This window comes from Rhinopithecus bieti, unplaced genomic scaffold (genome assembly GCF_001698545.2).
Source record: "Rhinopithecus bieti isolate Rb0 unplaced genomic scaffold, ASM169854v2 scaffold_9693, whole genome shotgun sequence".
Classification (NCBI taxonomy): Eukaryota; Metazoa; Chordata; class Mammalia; order Primates; family Cercopithecidae; genus Rhinopithecus; species Rhinopithecus bieti.
In genome coordinates, this window is record NW_016806178.1 from 328,311 (window position 1) to 336,045 (window position 7,735).

Genomic DNA, 7,735 nt, shown 5'->3' on the forward strand with positions numbered 1-7,735 from the left:
ACACAAAAGGTAACATGTTGTACAATTCCATTTATATGAAATGCCTAGAAGCCAGATGCAGTGGTTCACGCCTGTAGTCCCAACTATTTGGGAGGCCCAGGTGGGAGGATTACTTGAGCCCAGGAGTTTGAATCCAGCCTGGAAAACATAGCGAGACCTCATCTCTAAATAAATTATTTAATTTAATTTTTTAAAAAATGTCCAGAAGAGACAAATCCATAGACAGAAAGTACATTAGTTAGGGGACAAGGAAAGGAGAAGTGGCTGCTAACAGGCACGAGGTTTCTTGGGGGTGATGGAATGTTCCGGAGTTAGATAGTGGTAGGTGTCATACAGCATTATGAATATACTCCAAACCACTGCACTGTGCATTTTGAAAAGGCAAAATTTGTGTTATATGAATCTTTTCTCACTAAATAAACAAATAGGCAACAACAGCCACCCCAGGGACACGTTTGGAAGGCCAAACTTGTCTGACTGGCTGGGTGGCTTGTCTATTTGTGTGTTTCTTAAAACAGCATTCTGCAGGACAGTCATTCTTTACTCGGGGAAACCGCCACCCCCTCACTCCACTCCTACCTTGAGACAAGGCCTCTGAGGAGCCAGTGGGAGGAGAGGGGCTCTGGGGAAACCTAGGGGACATTGCAATGGGGTGGTGCCCTCTCCTTGGGTAGGTGCCCCCATGATGAGCAGACTCAAGGTCCAGCTGCAGTCCCAGCTCTGGTACAGGTCCTGTCCCTTTCCTCAGTTTCCCCATCTGCAGTCTGCCTCTGACGGTCTTTCTGAGGTCAGGATGTAGCATGACAGAGCCTGAGAACTGCCGAACTGCTGTGCCCTCTCAGAGACCCCTTTTTAGCATGCATTCCAGATGTGGGACCAGAGGTGGGGAAGTTCTTCCTTTGGTCCGACCACAGTATTCCACTTGGAGACAGCAGTGGGCAGAGCTTCCACTGAGTCACCCTGACTCAACTTTCATCAGCTTCAGGCCCCCGTAGGGGTCCTTCCCCCACCGGATGCTCACTTTGTTGTAATGGGGCAGGATGTGGGTTCCCTGCTGTGGGAGAGCAGCCCCCACAGCAGCTGCTCCCTAAGATGGTTCTGGCAGGAACCAATGAGAGGAGAAGGCTGATCTCCAACCCTGCCAGGGGCCCTGCGGCCCAAACAGAGGGCCTCTCAGCCCCTGTCCATCCCAAGTAGGACAGATTGACAGGTCACCTCCCAGTCTCAGAGCCTCAGGGTGTCTTGGAACAGGTGATCCCATCATCTTCCTCTGAGGTCCAAGCCCCAGGTGCTAATGGACTCTGTGTAGGGAACCCTGGTCACTGGGGCAGACTCTGTCCCAGACCTGATCTTTGCCATTTTGTCAGAGTGGCCCACCTGACTGCTTCCTCCGCTGCGTGTATCACTTGTATTAACCTCGAGCCCAGCAAAGAGAGCAGGAGCTTGGGCCGGGCGCAGTGACTCACGCCTGTAATCCCAACCTTCTGGGAGGCTGAGGCAGGTGGATAACTTGAGGTCAGGAGTTTGAGACAAGCCTGGTCAACATGGTGAAACCCTGTTTCTACTTAAAAAAAAAAAAAAATTAGCCAGGCGTGGTGTAATCCCAGCTACTCAAGTGGCTGAGGCAGGAGAATCACTCAAACTCAGGAGGCAGAGATTGCAGTAAACCAAGATCGTGCCACTGCACTCTAGCCTGGGCAACAGAACGAGACCCTGTCTCAAAAAAAAAAAAAAAAAAAAAAAAAAAAAAAAAAAAAAAGGAAAAGTGAAACCCCTGTTTCTTGAGGACAAAGATTAGATGCATCTTTCTGCTGTGAAATTTTGGTAAACTCCTTTACTCTTTCTCAGCCTCAGTTCTTTGAACTATGAAATGGAGACAGTAATAATAGTATTGACCTCAAACGGCTGGTGAGAAAACTAACCAAGATAATTCATATAAAGTTTCAGAACAGTCCCAGGCAGGTGCATGACATATGCATTTGGCTTTTGTTCGCCACTATTACTACTTGCTTATTGAAGCTGAGCCAAGTGACTGAGCAATGTCCCTTTCTGGCAAGGAGGGTAGAGGCAAGTGTCACATTTCAGAAAGATCCCCGGGCTCCTGTTGAGTCTGTCCCCATGCCAGAACCTGCCCATGGGGGCTCTAGCTCCTGCCCCAGCAGCGAGAGGGGTGCCTCCTTCTCTGGTGCCCAGCCCTAGCTCACCTGCCCTTCACAAGACTCCTTGCAGCACAGCCTGCACCACACAGAAGCCCAGTAAGGGGGTTGCTCTGAACAGGGAGCAGGCTCACATGCTGAGAGTGGTGGAGGGGTGCAGGTTCTGATGACCACCTGAACCCAGACTCCAGGGCAGGACAGGTCCTTACTGACCATAAGGGCTTCCTGCCTGCCCTCTTCCCATGCAATTGCCTCAACCCTGGGACACCAGGAAGGTTGAGCATTCCAGGAAAGCCCCGATCTGCCCAGGAAACCCAAGTACCTGGTGGGGCCTCATCCGGCCCATTGTCCTGAAAGGACAGGAACAAAGGCTCTCTCATCATGGCCACCCCACTAGGGACGTCCAGCCTCCAGCTTTCTGTGGGTGGGGCAAATGATTGACCAGGCTTCCCTCCCTGCAGGCGCCTCCCTCTGGGGCCTCCTGTGGTCCAGTCATCCCTGGTCCCCAGCTCTCAGGTGGGTCACAGGGCATCTCAGCAGGACCACCAGGAAGAGCATCAGGAGGGGAAGGAGCCAGAGAGCCCTCCAGGCCAGCGCACTGCTAACTCCACATCTCATCTTCCTGTCTCATCCCCTCTGCTCACCTCCAGAGACTCCCCTTCCCCTCTCACACTCTTCGCTGGCAGATTATCATGGCCCAGAGATCCCCACCAGAGTCCCAGATATCAGTGGGGATACCAGCCTATTCCTCCAAGCTCCCAGTTGCCAGTGACAGGGAGGCAGGAACAGCCTGGAAATTAGCTGTGGGTTCTCCCTGAGCCTGTGGGCACGTGGAAAGAGAACTTCACCACCGCCCCCTTCTCTGAATACACATACAGGATCTGAGGAGGGAAGATTCTGTGTGGGTGCCTGTGTGCACAGATGTGCATGTCTGTACATGTGTACGGGTGAGCAGGTCATACGTGTGGTCCCATATGCCCGCATGTTGTATATATGCATGCCTGTTTTGTGTAAGTGAGCATAAGGAGTCAAGCCAGAGAGAGAAACAGGAGGAACAAGGAGAGACAGAGAGAGAGAGAGAATAGAAACAGAGAACAGCAGGGAAACAGAATGAGACTGAGACAGAGAACAACAGAAGACCAGAGAGGTAGACAAGCTACAATTCCATCTTCCCTGGTGCTGGTTGCCAAGGCAGACAACTCTCCTCTCACTTCATTGATGTTCTGTCTATGTTTATACCCATGATTTGGGTGGGGTTCAGGAAAGGATGTATCAGGGCTAGGATGCCCCCACCTCCATACTCACAGGGCCAGTCAGGGCCCTCTGCAGGGGCTGCCGTGTCCTCAAGCTGAGGAATGGGTTTGGATCCCTTGGATGCCTTCCAGGGTGCGGGAACGCTCCCAGTGACTCTGGGCTCTTGAGGTGGCTGGGGAAGGGGAGCACCTCTGACAGGCCCCATGCTGGGGGAAACATCCTGAGACCGACCTGTCACAGGCTGACGTGCACACCAAAGAGGTCTCAGGTCTGCTGCAAAATGAGGGGCTGGTGGAGGTGAGAAAACCTCAAGTTCTAATGCCTTCCCAACACCTTTGCCTCGCCTGAGAAGCTTCTAGATTCCACCCACCCCTGTTTCCTTGGGGGAGGGTTTTGTGTGGAGGTGGGAAGAGGCAGGAGTCCAGGTTCTAGGCCAGGCTCTGAGAGGCCAGGTAGCTCAGAGCAAGAGGCTGGCCTTGCACCTGCTCTGCCTAATGAGACAGTAATGCCCACGCTGGCACTCCGCCTCTGAGGGCTGTGGTGAGGCCATGGGGAGATGTCAGGGACAAGAAGAGACCTTGGGAACCAGCTGTGGGAAGAACAGCCCATGAGCTCAGCATTTCCCCTGGCTTCCCCGAAAGCCAGCCCCCAGGAGAGGAAGGTGACTGTGACTTCTGCTGCCACCACTTCCTGCAGCTGGGACCCTGCTCACTCAGAGTGTGGAACCGTCATGGGCCAGCAGTGTCACCTGCACACTCCCTCCTGCCACCAGGAAACCCTTCTGCAGGGCAGGTCCCCAAGCCCCACATCTCAGGCTCCGACCAGGATGTGTCCTCAGCAGTGGCTGTCCGACGCTGAGGGAAGGGGCGGGTCCCAGCTGGGCATCAGGATATGGAGGGTTTGGTTCCAGCTCTGCTACCGAGGTGCTGGTCGCCTCGAGGACTTTCCCTTGCTGGACCTCATTGAGGAGCCTTCCTGTATTGCTGAGCAGGCAGGAACCCCAGAAGCTCAGAGCGGGAAGGCACCAGGGCTTCCCACAAATGAAAGATGTGGAAGACCCAAAACAGGGAGACAGGCCCTGGCACCTAAGCATTCCTTTTGGGCTCTACACAAGGTGTGGGTGGCACTGGAGCGACTGCAGGCTGCCAGATCCGAGGGGTAGCCCTGCTCCACCGTGGGCAGGACGAAGACATCATCTACTCCAGGGCGTCCATGCGTGGGGTGGGAGCCGACAGACCTGAGGTGCTGCCTTCCAACTTGGGCCTGGTCCCCTCACTCCGTCCTGTGCACCCAGCCCTTCGGCTCACCCTTTCCATGGCATGCTGCACTCTCTTGCACCCCATGCTTTGCACATGCTGGTTCCACTACCTGGAACACCTTCACCCCACTTATGTCTGGCTAGTGTCCCCTCCAGAATCGAGAGTGGACAAAGCATGGGATCTGGAAATCCAGGGGTCAGGGTCCAGGCTGTTAGGAAAGGCAGAGTGGGAGGCAGACCCTCAGCAAGCCTGACAGCAGGGAGTGCTTAGCTCAGGGTTCTCAGGGGCCAGGATGGGACAGCAGCTGAGGAGATGGAGGTCGGTGGCTGGGGCAGATTGTGCAGACAGTCTGGATTGTGGAGGAGCTGCCGGGCGCAGGGCCCCGCTTGGCGCGGGCGGCTGTGGGGGAGGCTGAAACTGCAGACTATTTTTAGGCTCCTGCTGAATTGAGAGATGAGGATGCTCCGGGCTACAAGCCCTCATTCACTGGGGAAAGACTAAGGGGGCCCCAGTTCCCCAATCTGCCCCAGAGCTCAAAGTCTCCAGAGCTTCCTCTTTTGTCTCTAGGGACCAAGGGCTGGTGTCAGGAGGCGGACTGGAAGTATCCCCAGCACCCTAGATAGGCAAACACCCACAAGAGGTGATTTCCATACCATTTGCACACTGCCCTGCTTCCTGATCAGAAGGAACAGAAAAGTTCCCTTTCAGAAGACCCTCAGCAGGGCAGTGCATTCACGCGAGTCCACTTTCACCTGCCCCACTGGGCATCAGGAGTGTCCCAGGAGGGTGACACGAACTCTAAAGTCAGAAGCACAAACGGGGTTGTTAGCACCGTGGTGGGGCGTCCGCTAGGCTCGGGGCGGCAAATATATTCCATCTGATCAATTGTTGGTGGCTCCTAAAGAGAAATGCTGGTGAGGATCCATTCATTCATTCCACAAATCATTTATTGACCACCTACTGTGTGCTAGGTGCTACTCTAGGTGCTGTGAAATTTAGCTGTGAACAAAAAAAGACAAAATTCCCTGCCCCCACAGAACAGACATTCTGTAGCAGTGTTGTCCAACAGAAATACAATATGAGCCACACATATAATTTAAAATGTTCCAGTAGCCACACTAGATAAAAGTTAAAGGAGGCCAGGAGCAGTGGCTCACGCCTGTAATCCCAGCACTTTGGGAGCCCCAGGCGGGCAGATCATTTGAGGTCAGGAGTTCGAGACCAGCTTGGCCAACATGGTGAAACCTCATCTCTACTGAAAATACAAAAATTAGCCGGATGTGGTGGTGGGCACCTATAATCCCAGCTACTCGGGACGCTGAGGCAGGAGAATCGCTTAACCTGGGAGGCGAAGGTTGTGGTGAGCCAAGGTCCTGCCACTGCACTTCATTCTGTGCTGCAGAGCAAGACTCCATCTAAAAAAAAAAAAAAGTTAAAGAAATAGGTGGAATTTTACATTTTATCTAGCCAAATATATCTCATATCTGCAAATATTATCATTTCTTTTTTTTTTTTTTTTTTTTTTTTGAGACATTCTTGTTGCCCAGGCGTGGAGTACGAATAGTGCAATCTCTGCTCACTGCAACCTCCGCGCCTCGCCAGGTTCAAGCGATTCTCCTGCCTCAGTCTCCAGAATAACTGGGATTACAGGTACATGCCACCATGCCCGGCTAATTTTTGTATGTTTAATAGAGACAGGGTTTCACCATGTTGGCCAGGCTGCTCTCAAACCCCTGACCTCAGGTGATCCACCTGCCTTGGCCTCCCAAAGTGCTGGGATTACAGGTGTGAGCCACGGCACCCGACCTCTAATATTATCATTACAAAGTGTAATTGATGTAAAAATTTACGTCATCTTTTTCATATTATGTTTTCAAAATCCAGTGTGTCTTTTATACTTAAGCACATCTCAATTCAGATGAGCCCTATTTCAAGTGCCCAGTAGCCCCCAGAGAATGCAAGTTCTAGAGAAAATCGCTCATCTGAGCTCAGGAAAGGAATGCCACGACTGATTAGCAATGTCTGCTCCAGGCATAGGCTAGAGCTGAATCAAGCTGCAAGCCATGTGTGTGCCCACCATGATGTAGGCTCAGCCCCAAGGACGTGTTCACCTCTACCTAAGCCTTTCTGAGCTCATTTATTTTGCCCAACTTGAAGGAACTGCCAGAGTTCTGGGACCTTGACTTGGTTTGAGTGCAGCAGTTCTGGTGTGAACACCAGCCTAGAGAAAGGCCCCAGCATACTAAGAGGGCCAGGGCCTCCCGAGGGTGGTTCTGTGCTCCTTCCCTTGGTGGGAGCTGACTCATGGCCATTGGTGACCCTGAGAATGTGGATTTTGTTTTTGTTTTTCTCCCAAGGTCCCTTCCTCCCAGAGCTAACCAATGCTGACATAAAAGTGTTTCCTGAGCCCCAGATTTAGCCATTTCAGCCCCATTCCACTGGGCCATGCCTACAGACCTCCTGTCTGGCACTCTAGCCAGGATGGCTGCACTTCCTTTTCCAGTTAGCAAGAGGCTAAAATTGGAACATGTAAGGAGCTACAAACACCTGGAAATGGTGAGGAGTGGGTCTTTGGTGTAAGAAATGGGGTGTAAGAAAACATGGATCTCAGGCTCCCGTTATCTTCACCATTATTATTATTATCATTATCATCTACCCCACCCCTGCTCAAAATCCTTCAATGGCTCCCTAGTGTCTGCAGGATAAAGATCTTGCTTTAGTTCTCAGGATCAGGAACTGATGGAATCATCCAGTCTCCCCTCTAGATACTCTCCCTTCTCTCATCTTATTCATTCATTCAATAAGAATGGCTTGAGCACCTACTATGTGCCAGGCACTGTTCTAGGTACTAGAGATATAGCTGTGAACAAAACTGATGGGGATTTCTGGCTTCATGGAGCTCATTTTACTCTAGCCAGCCCTCTCACACTCCCAGGCCTTTGTAAATGCTATTCCCTCTCCATTCAGTCAATCTCCTCCTGGGGAACTTCTACACATCCTCTGAGGCGCTACTCAAAGCCTTCCCTGAGCACTCTGCCCAATGGGTTAGATGCCCCTTCTGAGCTC